Source organism: Sturnira hondurensis, unplaced genomic scaffold (assembly GCF_014824575.4).
Source record: "Sturnira hondurensis isolate 20B ecotype Veracruz unplaced genomic scaffold, ASM1482457v3 Scaffold0021354, whole genome shotgun sequence".
Lineage (NCBI taxonomy): Eukaryota > Metazoa > Chordata > Mammalia > Chiroptera > Phyllostomidae > Sturnira > Sturnira hondurensis.
In genome coordinates this window covers 4,032,781-4,052,387 of record NW_028093985.1, presented here as the reverse complement: position 1 = coordinate 4,052,387, position 19,607 = coordinate 4,032,781, and the positions used below count along the sequence as shown (strand labels likewise).

At 42.9% G+C, this 19,607-nt stretch overlaps 1 protein-coding gene across 3 annotated transcripts in view; it reads right to left on the bottom strand.

Moving 5' to 3' along the window:
* Nucleotides 1–19,607, bottom strand: part of IQGAP2 (IQ motif containing GTPase activating protein 2) — a 277,347-nt gene that overhangs the window by 230,819 nt on the left and 26,921 nt on the right. The window lies entirely within an intron of this gene.

Below are 19,607 nucleotides of genomic sequence, written 5' to 3'. Positions count from 1 at the left end.
CCCCATTTCCCAACAGCACTTCCTCTGGCCACAATCTCAACAGCACCCACCACAGCCAACTCAGCTGTCAGTTGACATGGTGACACTCATGTGACACTCCTTTCTCATAAAAAGGACCCCTTTTCCCTCTTTGACCCTGAACTTGAATTCCAATGGCTATGAAATGAATTTGGTTCCTTGTTTGTTAGATTACTCATCTAATGAAGACAAAGTGTATGTATAGCAGGGACAGTCATGTGGGGCAGAAATGTCAAGTGTGTGCTTTCTTGTTCCCCAGCTGCTACCTCCAGTCACCCATTTTCATCGATGGGATCCCTGGTTCCAAGCAGAAGAGATAAGAATGTGAAGGTCAACCATCCATCCCTAAGAAAGGCCAATCCCATGCCCTACTGATGAGGAGTCCAAAACATCGTCTTGACAGTCAAAAGAAATTTAAATCAGATTTTGAACTCTTAATGGAGCCAGTACAATGCTAAACACTTAATACCAAATAACACTAAACAAACAATACCAAAAAAACCCCCAAATCCTCAAAGAACTCAGATTTGTACTAGATGCTTATTTGTTGAGCACTTACTCTGCTTCAAGGCCTTCAGCAAAGTGTTTTTTACGCAGTTTCTCGGTTAAATCTCATGATTCTATGAGGCAGGTAGGTTACCGCACCTTACAGTCGGGCCAACAGGCTGAGATAATTTGCCCAAGTGAAAGGCAGAAATGTCAAGGCTAGACATATTTGGATGGAATAGAGAAAACTGAAAAAAGTATGGAAGAACTTCAGGAAGAGCCTCTGCTCTTCCAGTGGAAAAGAAGCCAGTGGAAGGAGAGAGAGGTGAGAGACGGAAGAACACCAGGACAGGCTGGTATCTAACAACAGCAGGCCCCCAAGGGCAGGCGCTTCCACACTTAGCACCATCCTCTGGCCCAGTCCACCCCACTACCACTCCCGATTGCCCATTATGGCCCCATTCCTTTGAACGGGGAGACCTCAGCCCAGACCACTGACACCAATACAAAGATTTGTATGTGTCAAAAGCACCTTTTTTCCTTAATAAGCTGAATGTGATTTAATTTTAGAAGACAGCTCCCGGGTTTAGGAAAAGTTCAAGGGCTCTCAAACAGCACTTCTTGGCCCGGCCCCTACAAGGTTCCAGCCTTCTCTCCCCTGAACTCTTACAACAACCATCAAGTAGCCTTCCAGCCACACATCCTCCTCTGAGACTGTCGATGCTCCTCAGGGCCACCAGAAACACCTAATACACCATCCAACTGATGTTATTCTTCATCTCAGAACCTTCAGTGGACCCCCATTCCCTATAGAACAAAGCTCTGGAACACTCTCTCTCTCCTCCCTACAGGAAGGAAGTCTACGTTGTAGCCACCCCTTCCAAGCAGTGCCATGTTTGGGGGCCACACCACAACCTTTTCGGTTTGAGTGTTTCTGCTCTCCACCTCCTCTCTGCATGGAAAGCCACTGCCCCTGCTCCTGTGTGTGACAGCGTTGACATCTTCTCAAACAAAATTCAGAGGACCTCAAAGTCAGCATCCAATCCCCTCAGCAGTTTGGTTTACATTTTGATTACATCACTCATCACAGAAGCCCTCCTGTGACTCCATGAGGTCTGGCTCTGCAAAGTGGGGATTCCTTAGAGGAAAGGATTCTTTCTGATGCGTCTTTACATTTCCCTCACCTCTATCACGGTTCCCTGTACGCAGAGAGCACTCAAACATTTGCTGAAAAACTGCGTTCCAGTGAATCCTGGCTAAGTGAGTTAGCCATCACTCTAGGGTGACTGTACTTAGCAAATGGTGACTTTCCCCATCCTGGGTTTTCTCAGAAGCTAGCTGGCATGCCCACATATCTTGACCTAATCCTCCATCTCCACCGTTCCTAACAGCTAATCCCCAGGACACCCCATGACTTCCGGTTTCTCATTTTAATTTTAGCCCCAAATCCGTCTCCCAGTTTTACCAGGGTAGTTTCATTTTATAGCACCTTCTGGCACATCCCAATTTGAAAACAATACAGACTTTCAGCAGAAATCCACATGTTCAGTCTACTCTCCCAACTGGTAAGTGTGGGCAGAGGAAGCACCCTCAGCACCACCGTCCTTAGCTGCTGCTTCCTTCCAGCCTCGACCAGCCCTCCTGGGAGGAGGCAGAGCCCCAGCAACACTTGGTCCCTAGGCCCCTGCCTTGACTGCAAGGTCCCAGAAACCTGTGTAAGATTCTACTGGCCCAGGAGAGCACTGAGGGGGCTCAAACTCTTGCCTATTTGCACTGAATAAAATAAGGGTGTGGTTATTGATATGGCTGGAGCAAATATAGTACCACTGCACAAACCTCACTCAACTCATGTTTAATTCATAGACTCCATGGGCTAGGCATGAGTGACAGCATGAGGGATAGGGTAGGATTTTGTTTGTTTGTTTGAACCAAACAAACAAAACATGTTTGCCCTCATGAGGCTTCCTTTTACCCACTCCTTCCTTCCCTTATGACCTGGCCCATTGGGTCACATACCTTCAACTGCTCTTTCAAACACTCACACTTCAGCCTCACCTTCTTTCATTCATGACCCATTGCCAAAGTGGAGGCCAAGGTTATGAGTTTGAGAAAACCTTAATTATAGTAAAAGCAGATCTTTCTGCACCACAGAGGTTGCCTGCAAATACTTCCGCATTACTCAACAGTTTCTGAGGAGCAACTTCTGATCAGAGCCACGAGCATGGATAAGAACCACGTCATTTTAAAAGCCATCATGGAGCTGATAAAAGAACTCACTTGGGCATGACTTTAGCATCTATAAAGCACTTTTCCATGTTATTGTGCAGTTCTCACAATCACCCTGAGAGATAGGCATTAATTACCTCTTTCTCACAAATGAGGAAGCTGGGGTCATGCAAGGAAAAGGGACCACCGGTGGTTATTTGCTGGGTCAATGACAGAGCCCGGGCTGAATGGAGGTCCTCAGCATGCTGCCCCAGCTCTTTGCCCAGTGCCACGCTACCACCAGATCTGAGTGGGCTGGGGAACGTGCTTGTCATTGCCAAACCTGAGGGCAGATCATTAAGTGCCTTCAGAATTGCTTTTATGTTAAAGCCACCAAATTATCTGCAATTTCCTCTAAAAGTTCATGCTTCCTGGCTGCTCTGAATCCTAAGAAGCATGAAGACATTGTGAAGAACACAACTCCCTGAAGTATTAGCAACTTACGAAATGCCATGTGTTATGTTAGCTCATGTTGTCTAAAAGACAGTATTTTAAAGCAATAGGTTTCTATGGAAATCATGATATAGGGACTGCACAAGGTTTAAGGAGCAGAATGAAAGTGAGTTGGTAGACAAGTATTTAAGTAGAACTGTAAGTTAGAGGCAGAAGGAACATTAAGAAGTCCAGTTCCCAAAGAACACCCACAAAATCCAGTGTAAAAACAGCCCAAGACCTACCTCATCTATTAAGGAGTTGGCATGGTTACTTGTTAATTTCAGCTGCTCTACTCACTCCCTTCACACACAGAGAAAACAAGGCCACCAAGGTCCCTTGTATTAAAATTCGCTTTTTCATTCAGCAAATATTCAAGTGGCTGCTTTGTACAAATGTGTCCTAGAAATGGACACAAGGTGACAAGTGTAACACACAAGGTCCCTCATGAAGTTTTTATTACAAAAAGGAGAAAGTTTGTTGTAATTACAGGATGCTTAGATAGGTGGGGATAAACTGGAGGGAGAGCTGCAAGAATCAGAAAACCAGGTTGGAAATCTCTTGTTTCATAAAACAGTGCTATTTAAGGCATGTCCCTTTAAGGAAAAGTAGATTAGGAATATGATACGAATCACCAAGTCATGAAAATAGGCCACAATTTAGCATTTTACGTACACATTGTTATTTTGTGTGACTCAAAATTTCTGTAAGAAACCCTGAATATCCTCAGGTATGTAATCCAATTCAAACATGCATTGAACCATCTAAGAGTTGGGACCAGCTTTTACCTGAGAGAACGTATCTCAATGAAAATATCCCCACTCTCAAAACTTAAAGAATGGCTACCAGAAATGGCACATATACCTCAAGAAAGGCATCAGAAGGAAGAAAACTGTTTCCAAGACCCTGACACTGGGGCAGAAGACAGCACTGGAATATAAAGATGAGGGAACCCCAAGTCCGAAGTTTCCAGTAAGCTGATCCACTCAGGAAACTTGTCCCAGGATATACTAGCCTGATGAAGCCTTTCACAGCTACTTAATCTTAAGCTTTAGAGAACCACATGATCAAACTTCTGTAAGCTGAATTTTCTTTTGAAAGATAGGCAAACCTGAAAGCTGTTAGCAACCGGATACATATTCACAGGCACTGAAAAGAGTCGGAAATGATAGCGACCAGTCCTCCACGTGACAGAAACACGAGGGAGGCTCTATCAAGTCACCAAAATTATGAGACACTAGGTACAGGGGCTCACCTCTGACCCACCTTTACATCTTCAAAAAGTGCCAGGTAATAACAGTAAGTGCTTAACAAAGGCTGCCGAATGGCGTGGGCAGCATTGTGTTTGAAAGGCAGAGAGGTCGTCTCCCGTGGGTTTAGACCCACCAAGTGCGACGCAGTGATGGCCACACGGCCGCACCGTCCTGCTCACCAGGGAGGCGGACTTTATTTAAAGCCTGCCCTCCACACCTTTCCTGGAGCTGCCCCGCCATCGCACTTTTCTAGGAATTCTCCAAAGTTCTAAGTCGATACAGAACTTCAGAGCATACTCAGCTCCTACGTGGCTGTAAGAATTGTGGCCGTCTCCTTTCATGTGACCATATTTGAGCCCTCGAGACACCATCTGTTTCTGCCAAGCCTGATAGAAAACGCGGGACACCTTTTCAGGACAGGATTTCCCTGCTAAATCGCACGCATGAGAGTAAAGCTAATTTGGGTCAACTGTGCAAACCCGAACAATATCTAACTTTATTGTGTGTAGAATCTAGATACTCAAAGCAGACCAGGAGATGAAGGCCATTATACAGAGGTGGCCCAGCCTATAGACTTGGGATGGGAGGAAGGATTCTGTCTAGGACTTCGCTCAATTTGGGAGGAGAATTAAAGGCAATGATTTCTAGATTTGGGATTTTTTAGACAATTGTAATTTCAGAAAACACTTCCAGGATAAAACACATTTCTTTTGCTACCAAGTGGGCATGAGAAAATTCCATGTGCTCACTGCCTGCGCCCACACACTGTTCATCCCCACACAGCCCTCGGGGAGGAAGAGAGCAGTATCGAGTTTCCAAGACCGGTTTTAAAACTTTAACTCCCAACTGTTCAAACTACAGAAGGCAATGGTAAAATCTCTAGTCTAGAGGAACTTCTACTATTTTTAAAAGAAGGGAAAGGAATGCAACTCATCTCTACTTGGGTAAGAACTTTTTGTGCTTAAGATGGTCAGGGCAAAAGACTTCAGATTAACTCAAACCAGTCCTGATGCTTCTCCCCGTTCTCTGTAGATAGTGAATATTTTAAGGGAATGGATGTTTACCTAAAATATTGTCAGCCCTGGGGGGATGATAATACTTTACAACTCTTAAAGACACTTAGCAGGTCTGTTTAAATGATGACAGTTCCCAAGGCTATTCTCAAGGAATAGCAAGTCACTGTGAACACTGTCCCTACCCTCTCAGAAATTACCCCAAACAACCCAGGATATCCGAAGATATTTCTACAAAACTGGAGGCCACAAAAGACAATACAATAGTTGAGTCTTGGCCTAATTTTTCCTTGTCTATTAGGAGAGAGAAAAAACCAATACATTGCAAATAGTTCAAAGGTGAGTGGGAGAAAACAAAGCCAGCTCTCGGTTATGAGTTGGGCTTTTCTGTGTATGCATCACGCACTGTGTTTCTCAAATCAGTGTCAACTCTTGTGAAGCATATGTGAAACACGGGCCGAGGGGATTTACACCTACTACGTGCCAGATAGTTCACATGTATTACCTCTTTGTCCTGGCCCCCCCTTGAAGATAGGAATTTCAATTTCCACTTCTCTGGTGGCAAACAATCTCAGAGAGGTTAGTTGATTTAGGTTTAGGTATAATTCTAAGATCATAAAGACAGTTTAAATGGGCAGAGTTGGGATAGGAAAGAACTCTGATTTCAACGTTCTGATCGTTCGGCTCCACCGAACGGCCATGGCCCCCCTGCCTGGACATGTTGTGTGACTGACCCAGCAACCACGAGGCTCTTCTGAAGACACTATTAATGGTATTCCTGATGTCCCATTCATCAGTGGATAGATTTATGTGACTTTGCTTTCCTGCGGAAACCATGTAAATTAATGCTACTATCTTGAAAAAGTATAGAAAGTAAAATCATAGGCTTGTTTCTCAGAGATGCAAAAATCTCAAATGTAGTCCAACAAAGGAAACAAATATAATATTCAGTATTGTAAGTTAGATTATGTCAGGAATGCAAGAACTGTGAAAAAGACCAAAGCAGAAGACAACAAACACTAAACGATGGTGCTATGTACATGGTGTCTCATAAGCAAAGTGATACGATCAATAACTGCTGAGAACACATTTGAGAAATTTAACCTTTGTTATCTGAGTCACCCTCCTCTTTCTCCCCAAAAGGTGAATATCTGCCTAAACTAACAAAAAGACTTGATTAAAAAGGCGTGTGGCTGAGAGGAGAAGGCAGTGACTAAAATTAGCATCACAGACATGGACAATTTAACTAGACATTCGGTTTCCTCATCTGTACAATGGAAATAATGCTACTACCCTAGGAAGCTGTTGTATGAATATTTTTCAGAATTATATTTTAAAATTATATATAGTATTTAAAATTACTTAGTAGTTCAATGAAGTCAATTATTAAATATTATAAAATATAAAATTTATATATAAAAACAACAGATAATCAGCTAAAATTGATTATACTCAATTTTAGTGGCTTTAGCACCTATTTTCCACATAATTTGCAAACTGGATGTATTTGAAGTTAAATAAACTAAAAAAAGCACCACAATTTTAATTCCACACACATATATACATACTGAATATACTCAATTATAATTCTATAAGATTATGTTATTGTATGCATTATCATTTGGGGGGAGTCTAAAAGAAAAGATCAAAATACTAAACCACTTATTTCCAAAAGGAGGGATCTGAGGTTTTTTCCTTTAACATTTTTGGTTGCCATACATTTTTTAAATACTGTACATCATGGTATATATATATCAGAAGTAACAAAAGATTAAATGTTTTAATGTCAGCTACAAAAAATGTTTTTTCTGTAACTGGATATTAAAACATATATTTAAAGAGGAATGAGCTTTAATGCCACGTCCACTGCAAAAATACCTTTCCTGCCGCTAACTGACCCAGCTGAATTTCTAAGAAAAGGGTAACAGTCACTCCATATTTACTATGAATATTTAGACAGTTTTGTTGTGTAAAAAAATCATGGATGTTCAAAGACAGCAAAGAGGAAGATGATTAATGCCACGATACCTTGTAGGAAGGCCTTAATGGTCTAGGTAGCTTGGGTATGATAAGCTAATGAGGGAGAACAGGTAGGGTAGGACGAAACTGAGATGGGATGAATGTAAGGAGCCTACGCTGGAGGAAGAAGAGAGGGCTGCAACAAGCCTCCGTGACATGAAACCTTGCAAGCCTGAACGAGGGAGAAAAGAGGACGACACAGCGATGCTTTGCAAGGGCAGACTTTGGCAACGGAATGAACAGGATGATGAAGAGCATGGTTCGGGGGAAGAAAAAGGAAGTCAACAAATAGCAACCAACTCATTTTGTGACTTCGGATGGTGGAGGTGGAAACTGCATATGACTCAGCACCAGAAAGTTACCCCGTTATGCCAATTTCCATAAAGACAAGTTTGTATCATTAAAGAGGAAAAAATGTGGAAGCATCCCACTGTTCTAGGGATATACTTGGGAGCTGACTTAAAACTAAACTTACATTTAGAAGAGAAGTTGAACTAATATAACAGACTCAGTTAGAAGGCTGTGGTGCAGAACAGAAGGATGCTATTAATGCAAGCATATGCTATTTGTTAGTGTGAATTAACACATGATTCAAGGCAGTCAATTTTTAAAGTATGCCAAAAACTCAGCTCTCAAATGGATCCTGCTATGCAAATGAAGCTACGTTAATAATACAGTCATGGATCAAGAATATATTTCAACTTGATTTTGGACTAAAGCAGTTGAGGCTAGTTCTCAGGAGCAAAAAAGCTTCTCTGGTTTTAAGTAGGTCAGGTATCAGCTCACACATTTAGGGTTTGCGAGAACTGGGACTTGTAAGAAATCATAAAACACTGTATCCAATGCCAACATCAACCAGCAGGACCTGAACCAGAACTGCCATGCTCTCCTGTTTCATACGCATTTATAAAGTGCTACCATGTAAATGATCTCACATGACTATAACAGCCCCATCAGACATATGGACAAGTAGTATTACCGCTGCTTGACTAAGACTAAAATGGGGCAAGAGCTTTGCTCAGGGTCCCAGAACTTCGGTACAAAGCCGGTTCGTTTTTGAAACCAGCTCTTGGTGTTCAGTGTTTACTGAACTTTTGGAGATCCCCTATTATATTAGAGCTAAAGTACTTTTATTTTTTATGTCAAGAGTACGGGGTGCGGTAGGAGGAAATGGAATAGCTGATGTGGGAAAGGAGTTGAGCTGGCAAGACTGGGTGAAGGACTGAGAATTGAGAATTCTTGAAGGCTCAAGAATTGAGCCTGCAGGCTGAAAAGAATGTACACAAACCATGACTTTGTAAACTGCTCAGAAAGTGTGTAAAACACTCTGGGAATAACTCTTTTGTGGAAAAGAATTTACCCCATTTGGGCAACAAAGCTAAAAACATTCTGGTTTGGGTGTACTGTGTGCTTTTTCTTCTAACATGAAGCACCACTGCTCTTAGAAAGTACACGGTCCCAAGCTAAGAAAAAAATGGATGTTCTTGTAAACACAATGAAAGACACCAAGGTTTTCAGATAATGATTCTTTAGTCCAAAGCTCAAACTTTATACAACAGCCAGGACAGCAGCCACCTTAAATATAATTCATTTTCTTCTGCTGCAGATTTAAATGAGCAATTGATCTCCCTCAGGCATGTCTTTTTTGGCTAGGGACAGGCCCATGGTACCGTGTAAATCCCCTTGTACCACACGTCTACCAGGGAGTAGAGGAGAGAGCAGATTTGTGCATCAGCCACTAGTTCCTCAGAGGGTTTGAATACAGTCCCAGAGTAAGTCACTGTTTCTACTCTGGCCACGAGAGCTCTGCTAGCACTTAGGCAGCCAATTATAAAATGTCTATGAATATAAAGCCAAGTGAGGAAGAAAATTTATTCTTATTATTGGTCCTCGAGGTGCAAATTGCTGGTAGAAAATTACGAAGATGCAGAGTCCTAAAATGCCTTCCAAGTGCCTTATAATTAAAACCAATAAATACAACAACAACAGAATGTGTTTCTTTGGGTATATGGCAAAGTCTCTAACTAACAGCTAAATAGTTACAGGCAGGCCTGTGGGATGAGACGGGGTGGGAGAAATGACTCTGCCCCTGATAGTTTACGATCTAACAGAACACACATTCAACACTGAGGAAAGGTTAGAAAGCCCCTTTAAGACAACCTAGAAGCATCAAGGGATAAGGGGACAGTCACCTACAAAGGAGTACCCATCAGACTGTCAGCGGATTTCTCAAAAGAGACCTTACAGGCAAGAAGGGGCTGGAAAGAAGTATTCCAAGTCATGAAATCCAAAGACCTACAGCCAAGATTGCTTTATCCAGCAAAACTTTCATTTAGAATGGAAGGACAGATCTGCTTCTCAGATAAGGTCAAGTTCAAGGAGTTCATCATCACCAAGCCCTTATTATACGAAATGCTAAAGGGACTTATATAAGAAAAAGAAGATGAAAAATATTAACAGTGAAAGGACAGCAAACACACAGCTATTAACAACCACACCTAAAACAAAAGCAAACCAAGAGGACAGCTAGATCAGGAGTGGAACCATAGAAATGAAGAACACATGGAGGGTTAGAAACAGGGGGGTCGGAGGAGGAGAAGGGGGGAGAAGGCACAGAAAATAGCATAGATGGTAGGTAGAAAATAGATAGGGGGGAGGGCGAGAATAGTGGGGGAAATATAGAATCCAAAGAACTTGAGACACGTGGTCATAAACTAAGGGGGGCAGAATGGTGGGGGAGGGAGGGTGTGGGTGGAAGGGATTGAAGGGGGGGAATAGAACAACTGTAATGGTATAATCAATAAAAATATATATATATATATATATAAAAAGAAAACCTAATCATAGGACAAAGAACAGAAAAGCCAAGAGGAAGAAAAAAGTTTTCTCCTTGATGGGGCCAGTTTTCTAGATTAAAAGTGTTTGAAGGAGGGCTTGAAGGAGGGATAAAGTTGGGCAACACACCTAGAGAAGTAAAGACAAGGATGTCCCATCCCTCAGCCCTCAGGGTTGCCTCTCCTGCCCTCCCCACCCTTCAAAAGGTCTGTAAACCTCTCGAGAAGAGCAACAGGCAGCCCAGGACATTGCACAGCTGTTTCTCAGCAGTTTAGTGAAAAGGACTGCAGGTTGTTTGCTGACAACGAGTGGGCCAGATGACAGCTCATAATCAAGAAGCTGGGCAGAGTTCCTTCTATGGCCAAAAGCTCATTCAACAAAGTTAACCTGGCACATCTAATAACACACGTAATTGCTACAGAGCCATGTAGAGTTCATCGGGCATCAGTCATTAAGTCAGTGACATAATTACTGTAATAACTTTGTTTAAATACTCAAACCACATTGCTCATTTTGCCAGGTCACCAATATTCAGAGTTGACAAGGAGGAAGATTAAATAAGCAGCCCTACATCTGCTCCTCAAAATCCTTGCTCCGCCTCCTAGCCCTCTATCCAATGCCTTTTGATGCCTCCATTCTGCACCCCAGAGTCTCAAGCAGCAGACCAAATGTGTTGCTTAGGGGGATTCCTTAGGAATGGTCTTAGGCCACTCCAAACCCTCCCCTAACCCAGCCTTCCCTCCCTCTTAATACCATGTTGAGAGGAAGCAGCGGTATATAGGGGAGATGAGGAGCAGAGAGAAGAGGTCCAGAAAAAAAAGAAAGGCGGCTGTGAATTACAGCATATAGAAGGCTTGCTATGCAAATAAGTTAGGAGAGGTGCCAGTAGAGGGGCTGGTGAGACTCTGTCTCTTTAATACACCCACACTTCCACAGCCACAGCCTCAGAGTACCTTCACCACGCAGTTTTCCCAGTACTGGTACGATCACATTTAAGCCACAGCAGTCCTCTGACACTGGTATTATTCCCACTTTAAAGATGTGGAAACAGAGACTTGGGACAAGTACATCATTGTCCAAAGTCACAGTGGACACGTAAAGAGTGTGGTCTTGTTAGCCCTGGCTGGGTAGTTAGTTTAGTCGGTTAGAGCATCATCCCAATACACCAAGGTTGCAGGTTCCTTCCTTCCTCCCTCCTTTCCTTCCTTCCTTCCTTCCTCCCTCCCTCCCTCCCTCCCTCCCTTCCTTCCTTCCTTCCTTTCCTCCTTCCCTCCTTCCCTCCCTCCCAGTCAGGGCACATATAACCAATGGAAGCACAAATAAGTGGAACAGCACACTGATGCCTCTCTCTCTCTCTCTCTCTCTCCCTCTTTCTCATTCTCTCTCCCCACTTTCTCTCCCCCAAATAAATAAATAGGAAGATAGGAAGGAAGGAAGGAAGGAAGGAAGGAAGGAAGGTCGGTCGGTCTTACGGCCACCCCACTCCTAACTGGCACTCTGCCTTCAGGAGATGCAAACCAGCCTTTCTGAGTCCTCTGTTCACCTCCACACACCTCCAGGCTTCCCAAGCTGTGCATTGGTGAGCTTTTTCATAGAAAAATCATGCAGAAGACAATAAACACATAGAAAGAATGGGGTAGGGGGGTGGAGAGAAGTATCTAGATGTACAGCTCAATGCCCGATAAGCATGAAATCCCTAATTTCAGTCTCATACTTAAAAATATATATATATCATCCAGTTTGCATTCTACTCCTCAAGTGATCTGTGGAGTTCCTACCTCCAAACACAGTAAAACTGGCATTCCAAGCAGATGTCCATGGTTATCCTGCAGGCTGCACGGACTGCACACCACCAATTTAGTGGCGTGGAGGCCTCCGGCAGGGAAAACAGCTTCCTCTGTAACTAGCACCAGCCAGCTCAGCTCACACTTGGCTGCACGTATGCGGACAGCTTAGAGAACCAGCTGAGAAGTGTCACTCTGGGAAGCACTCAGTGGAGGCACTCAACCCACTTATCACAGCAGCCCTCCAGGGCCTGGCCATGCCTCACCCCACCCCCCTCACTGTGGTCCACAGGGCTCTCTGGAAACGGGAATGGACGGGGCCCTCTTAATGCAGTGATGCCTGCAGCACCCACCAGCAGTGTCCACACAGTAGGGAAGCATGTCAGTGGGGAACCAGAACTTTCTTACCCCACCTGTTTTTTCACATCTTTTTTCAGGGATGGGCTGGTTTTATGCTGGGTACTCCAAGTCGGCTCATTCAAGTTGTACAAAACTCTTAGAAGATAGGTATGTTCCGATTTGGTAGATAAAAATAAGTAAACCCACTCTCAACAGACTCCAGCACATAAACCAAATAAGCTCTTTGGTTCTAAATAAGTTCTTGGCATGACCTTATTTGTTATGAATTGCTTTTCCCCCTAAAAGTAGAGTGTAGTGTGAAGCCACAGGGGTTGCCAAGGAATGACTCAAAACCCACAGTAAGGGTTCTGGTACAAGTTCTGCTGGTAAACATTTGAATCAGTATCTGATCAACCAGATTTCCCAAATCTGCTCTAGACAAAGTATTTGATTCATGTCTCCCTCTCTTTAAAAAGACTAAGGCAACGGCTTAACAGATACTGAATATTAGACTATTGGTTGTTAAGTCAACTCCAAAGTTTTCATACATAAAAATGCTTATAATAAAAAAACCAGAAAATATCAAATGTCAGTGAGGATGTGAAAAAACTGGAACAACGTGTCTTGCTGGTGGAAATGTAAAATGAGCTGACCAAGATGGAGGTGTAGGTAGGTACACTTCACCTCCTCGCACAACCAAAAGAAGGACAACAACAAATTTAAAAACAAAATACAACCAGAATTGCCAGAAAATCCAACTGTATGGAAGTCTGACAACCACGGAGTTAAAGAAGAAACATTTATCCAGACTGGTAGGAGGGGTGGAGAAAGGCAGCAGGAGCAGAGAGGATGCATGGCAAGGTGGCAGCTGGCAGACTGGTCGAGGCGGTGGCTGGAGGCCCAGGCAATCCCACATTTGCAAACAAATAAACCAGGAGGAACAAATGGGGAACAAGACAGATTGCACAACTCGGGGTTCCAGTCTGGAAAAGAAAGCCTCAAAATCTCTGGCTGTAAAAATCTGTCAGGGGTGCAGCAGCAGCAGGAGAAACTCCCAGTCTCATAGGAGAGTTCACCAGAGAGACTCACAGGGCCCTAGAAAATACACAAACCCGCCCACCTGGGAATCAGCACCAAAAGGGCCCAATTTGCTTGTGGGTGGCAGGGAAAGTGACTGAAAGCCAGAGGAGTGCTCAGCAAGCAGCATTGTTCCCTCTCTGATCCCACCCCCAGATACAGTACCACAATGCTGCAAGGTGGGTTGCCCAGCCCTGGTGAATACATAAGGCCCCACCCCTTAAAATGTAACAGGTGAGCCAAGACAAAGAAATATGGCCCAAATGAAAGAACAGATCAAAACTTCAAAAACTGAACTAAGCAGTGAAGAGACAGCCAACTTACCAGATGCACAGTTGAAAACACTGGTAATCAGGATGCTCACAGAAATGGTGAGTATGGTCACAAAACAAAGGGAGAAGTGAAGGCTATACAAAGTGAAATAAGGAAAAATATACCGGAACCAACAGTGAAGGGAAGGAAACCAGAACTCAAATCAACTAGTTGGAACAAAAGGAAGAAATAAACATTCAACCAGAACAGAATGAAGAAACAAGAATTCAAAAAAAAAATGAGGAGAGACTTAGGAACATCAAGGACAACTTTAAACATTTCAACATCAGAATCGTAGGGGTGCCAGAAGGAGAAGATGAAGAGCAAGAAATTGGAAACTTATTTGAAAACATAATGGAGAACTTTCCCAATCTGACAAAGGAAATAGACTTCCAGGAAGTTCAGAGAGTCCCAAAGAAGTTGGACCCAAGTAAACACACACCAAGGCACATCATAATTACATTACCCAAGATTAAATATAAGGAGAGAATTTTAGATGCAGTAAGAGAAAAGGAGAGAGTTACCTACAAAGGAGTTCCATAAGACTATCAGCTGATTTCTCAAAAGAAACCTTACAGCAAAAAGGAGCTGGAAAGAAGTATTTGAAGTCATGAAAGGCAAGGACTGTCATCCAAGATTACTTTATCTAGCAAAGCTTTCATTTAGAATGGAGGAGCAGATAAAGTGCTTCCCAGATGAGGTCAAGTTCAAGGAGTTCATCATCACCAAGCCCTTGTTATATGAAATTATAAAGGGACTTATCTAAGAAAAAGAAGCTGATCAAAACTGAACAGTAAACTGACAACAACCTCATAACTATCAACAACTGAACCTAAACAAAAACAAATACAAACTAAGCAAACAACTAGAACAGGAACAGAATCACAGAAATGGACATCACAAGGAGGGTTATTAGTGGAGAGGGGGAGGGAGGAAAATGGGGGAAAAGGTACACGGAATAAGAAGCATAATTGGTAGGTACAGAATAGACAGCGGGAGGTTAAGAAGAGTACAGAAAATGGAGAAACCAAAGAACTTACATGCATGACCTATGACATGAACTAAGGGGGGCGGGGAATGCTGGTGGAAGGGCGAGTGCAGGGTGGAGGAGAATAAAGGGGAGAAAAAATGGGACAACTGTAATAGCATAATCAATAAAATATACTTCAAAAATAAAATTCCCACTAGCAATGCAAAAAAAAAAAGGAAATGTAAAATGATGCAACCCTGTGGAAAACTGTATGTTGATTCCTCAAAAAAATTAAACACAGAATCACCATATGGTCCAACAATTCCAACTCTGGGTATAAGACATCTAAAAGAAGCAAAAGCAGGGACTTGAACAGGCATTTGTACCCCCATGTTCAGAGAAGCATTATTCAAAATAGTCAAAAGGTGGAAGTAACCCAAGTGCCCATCAACAGATAAATGGGTAAAATTTGTTACAAACTGTTGACACCAATGACCATCAGCTGACAATAATACAGTGAAATATTATTCATCCTTAAAAAGGGAGGAAACTATGACACATGCTACAACATGAATGAACCTTGAGGACATTTTATGCTAGTGAAATGAGTCAGCCACAAAAGGACAAATACTGCATGACTCCACTGGCTTGAGGTACTCAGACTAGAGTAGTATTTCAAATGAACAGAAACATAAAATAGAATGGTAGTTGCCAGAGGCTGTGGGGAGGTGTGAATGGGGACTTAGTGTTTAACAGGTACGAAAGGTTAGTTTGAGAAGATGAAAAAAGTTCTGGAGATGGAGGGGGGTGATGGTTCAACATTAAGTGTGAATGCACTTAATCCGGTAGAACTGTACACTTAAAAATAATTAAAACTGTAAAATTACGTATTTTTTACCACAATTAAAAATTGTTTGCTTGCACAGCATTTTGCATATGTCAAGTACTGTCTTAACTTCGTTGTAAGTATTAACTCATTTAACCTTTGCAACAAGCCTATGAGACAGGTTCTATCATTATTATTGTCACCTTCATTATTACCCTTGCCCAGAGTCTACAGCTGGCATATGGAAGAGCCAAGACGCACAGGCTGGCATTCCAGCTCCATCACCTACCTTGCTCTTAATCCCTCTGTGCGGCTGCTTTCTGCAAGTGTGACAGCTGACCTGAGGGGCTCACCAATCAATTCAAACAGGAACAGAATAACATCCTATTGCTCACACATCATTGGGAGGGTCCTAAAGACAGCAGACCACTCATGCCTTACAGAGATGAATTAAGGAATATCCAGAGGGCTTCTCACACAGATCTTGAATCAAAATTAGCCCGGTTAACCAATTTCATAGACCCAAAAAGTTTCAAATGTAGAATGGCATCTCTCTGGTCTAATTCTCTATGCAAGACAAGAACTACTGCTAATCTATACCAGAGAAGGCAGGTTGGCTGTCTTATACTTTCTTAAGTTTCTAAAAAGTATGTAGAATAATGGTACATGAAAGAACCCAACCCAGAGGGCCATTGGATGAATGTTCTAGGTCTAGGAGGGACCACCTAGAGCAAGCCACTCAGCCTCTCTGGGTCTTACTTTCTCACCCACTAAATGGGATACTTTTAGATCTACCTCCTTTTTAACAGGATTAATGACTTAAGATGAGCTTAATTATAGAAAATGCTTTCACAAAGTTACAATACCAGTCTATCATTCCATTCACCTGGAGCTTGTTAAAAAATAAAGCTCTGAAGAAAACATTCAACAGACAGGTCTACAGTGATCACATTCAGGTCTCAAACACTGCTCTACGGGGAGCCACTCCTCGTCGGCTCTTCACACATTGTTGCTCCTCCGTCCAAAAGGTAATAACGAGACATTCAGAAGATGCACTGTTTTTCACTGCTGCTCCAAGGAAATGCCTGTCCCTATTGTTAGCATTTTCCATGCCTCTCCCAAGGTCACGCCGGGACCAGAGTAAAGCAGGCAACCAGCTAGAGACGAAATGGCAAATGTGAGCCCCTCTAGTCCAAGGCAATTTCTCTACTTTTTTTTCAACATATTTTATCTTTTTGTGAACTTAAGAACAAGGGCATCCTATTGCATGATCTCAGTACAATTACCCAAATCAGGAAATTTAGCATCGATACAACACTATACAAGTCACAGTCTATATGCAAGTTCCAAGACTTGTCCTGGTAATAGCCTTCGTAGATTTCTTTCTGTCCCATGCATTTTGTTGCCATGTCTTTCTAGTCTCCTTTAATCTCAACCTATTACCAGCCCTTGTCTTTTGAGCTTATGTTTTTGGAGATTACAGACCGTTATTTCTGTAGAATGTCCGCCAGTTCAGATTAGTCTGATGTTTCCTCATGACTGGATGCAGCTTATGCACTGTTGGCACTCAACACAAGCCGAAACTCGAGTTGAGGGCTTTTCACAGAATCCAACAGAAGGCACAAGATGTTGGTTTGTCTCAATATGTAATATTATGTAATAGTGTAAACGCGAATCACTTCGTTAAGGTGATGTATGTCAGGTTTCTCCACTCTACATTTACTATGTTTCTCTTCGTAATAAATATTTGCAGGGAGACACTTTGAGGCTATATGCGTATCTTTCCCCTCACCAAACTTCTGTCCACTAATGTTAGCATTTATTGAGGATTTTCTAACCCCATGTTCTTTCCACAATGGGAAGAGACTCCTTTGTCTGCATTTGTTTATTTATATCAATTTGTGGATTTTTTATTCTGTCCCACAGCTGTCTCTGAGAAAACTGACACATAAGGAAAAATGTCCCCAAGGGACTTTGGAATAGAAAAAAGAAAGTCAAGAAGGGGTTAAAATGACATACAAAACAAGAGTTTGCCCATAAAGGTGCTAAAACTCCAGCCACAAAGTCTACCGCTGGAGAGCCGCTCTCCAACAAAAACCCTGGGGGTATTTCCAACATAAAATGCCATGTCCCACAACACTGCCATTCGTGAATTTACTGGGCTTTGGCTGGTGGCCAGACATGTGACTACTGATCTTCCCAACAGCCCTGTTGGACTGACAACCCAACTTTCAGGGGAGGAGAGCACAGCTCAGAGAGCTGGGGACCTGTCCGCGGCTGCGGGGCCAGGCAGGCCAATTGCACGGGTGTGGGTTCCAGAACCCGTGCTTTCCACATAGGACCCTGCCCCCTCATATACACAAAACAGGGTGAAGTTGAACTTTAAAGTTTATACATCTACCATAACCTTTGCTTCCATCCATTTTATGTGTCAGATAACTATTCCATTAAAATGTTTTACAATGAGGTGATTTAAAACTCTGGAAATTATTAACTTGAATATGTTTTCTTACTATAAATTATGGTCCTCCCATTGAACGGCTCCTTCCAGAAAAACATTTTCACCCAGAACATGGTTATTTAAGGTTCTACTGCATCTTTCTTTAGATTCAAGCAGAACAAATTTTGTAGTTATTCTGGTATGATTATATTGTTAGACAATTTTTGACTTCAGAGAAAAGAGGAGGGGTTGGGGCCACAACTGAGTGGTGACTCAGAGAAGGTGAGATGTTTACACACGCTCACATTAAACTCTCTGTTCCCGGTGTAGGTAGCACAAGTGGCCAGGTGTGTTTTCACATCCGCCCTGTGGCTCTACAAATGTACATGCAGTTCTCTCAGTCCGTGAGAAAGGACCCGTATTCCTCCCCCTCCTCAACACACACCCCACCCCACCATGCACACAGCGTACCTACTCATTACCAGAGCTATTCAGCAAAGTCACTCCATAGGCCTTAATAATGACAGACTATGCACATTATAACTCAGTTTACCTCGATACCATTTTCACGCAGGGAAATGAGATCAGATTATGGGGAGTCAAGAAAGACTTCTTGTGATACATATGCCATAGGGTTTTACTTTAATTGGAAGGGTGGGAAGAAGAGAATTGCAACATCCCCTGTGGAAAATTTGAGAAACAGAATAAACACAGTATCAGTGAGCACCTCGTACCCCAATCCCTTCTTATAGCTCCTTAACCTTCTCCACAGGCTTTAGACAACTCTGCGTTCACGCCTCAGCTGGAGGGGCTCAGAGCACTCAGATGCGAAGTCGGCCACCTCACCTCTAAGTGATGCAGCCTGTGGGTCCCAGTTTTTTCCTCCAGTTCCTTTCTTTCCTCCCAAGGCCATTCCCTAGCCACTGGGTAGGTTTTTTCCTACTCCCCACATTGTGGAGAAAACAGCTCTTCATGGGCCCTGGAGCTGATGCAGACAGAGCTAGGTACCACATACTCACGGGCCTGAACTTCATCCCACACAAGCTGCCCTGCTGCGACTCCTACTCATCCCTCAGCCTTTGAATGCCCTCTTTATGGCACATGGGACTTGTTTTCTTACGTAAAGCAAAATCTTTTTAATTTTGTTATCTTCTACAAGTCTGATGCAAGAGGGATTCTCGTCTGCAACAGTTAGGTCCACCAAGGTACCCAGAATGTAGGAAGGTAACAGGACTAATGCTTTGCAAGCTGAAGACACAGAGGCACAAAAAGGAGTACTGAAAGAGTACACCTGTCAAACTAACAACAGAAGCCGGCTAGAAACCAGCCCGGACATGTGGCTGAGACTCACCAGATCCCAACTACTGGCTTGGCAAAAAAAAATCTGGCACTCAGAGTGTTACCTTCTCTTCCCAACAAGGTCACTTTCCCACCAGGCTCTTAATCCTTGCTTCTTTGGTTCTTTTTCTCACATTCCATAACTTAGACACACCTCTTCAAAAGTACTAGGTGCTTGAGAAAGTTAATTTCTGTATTCT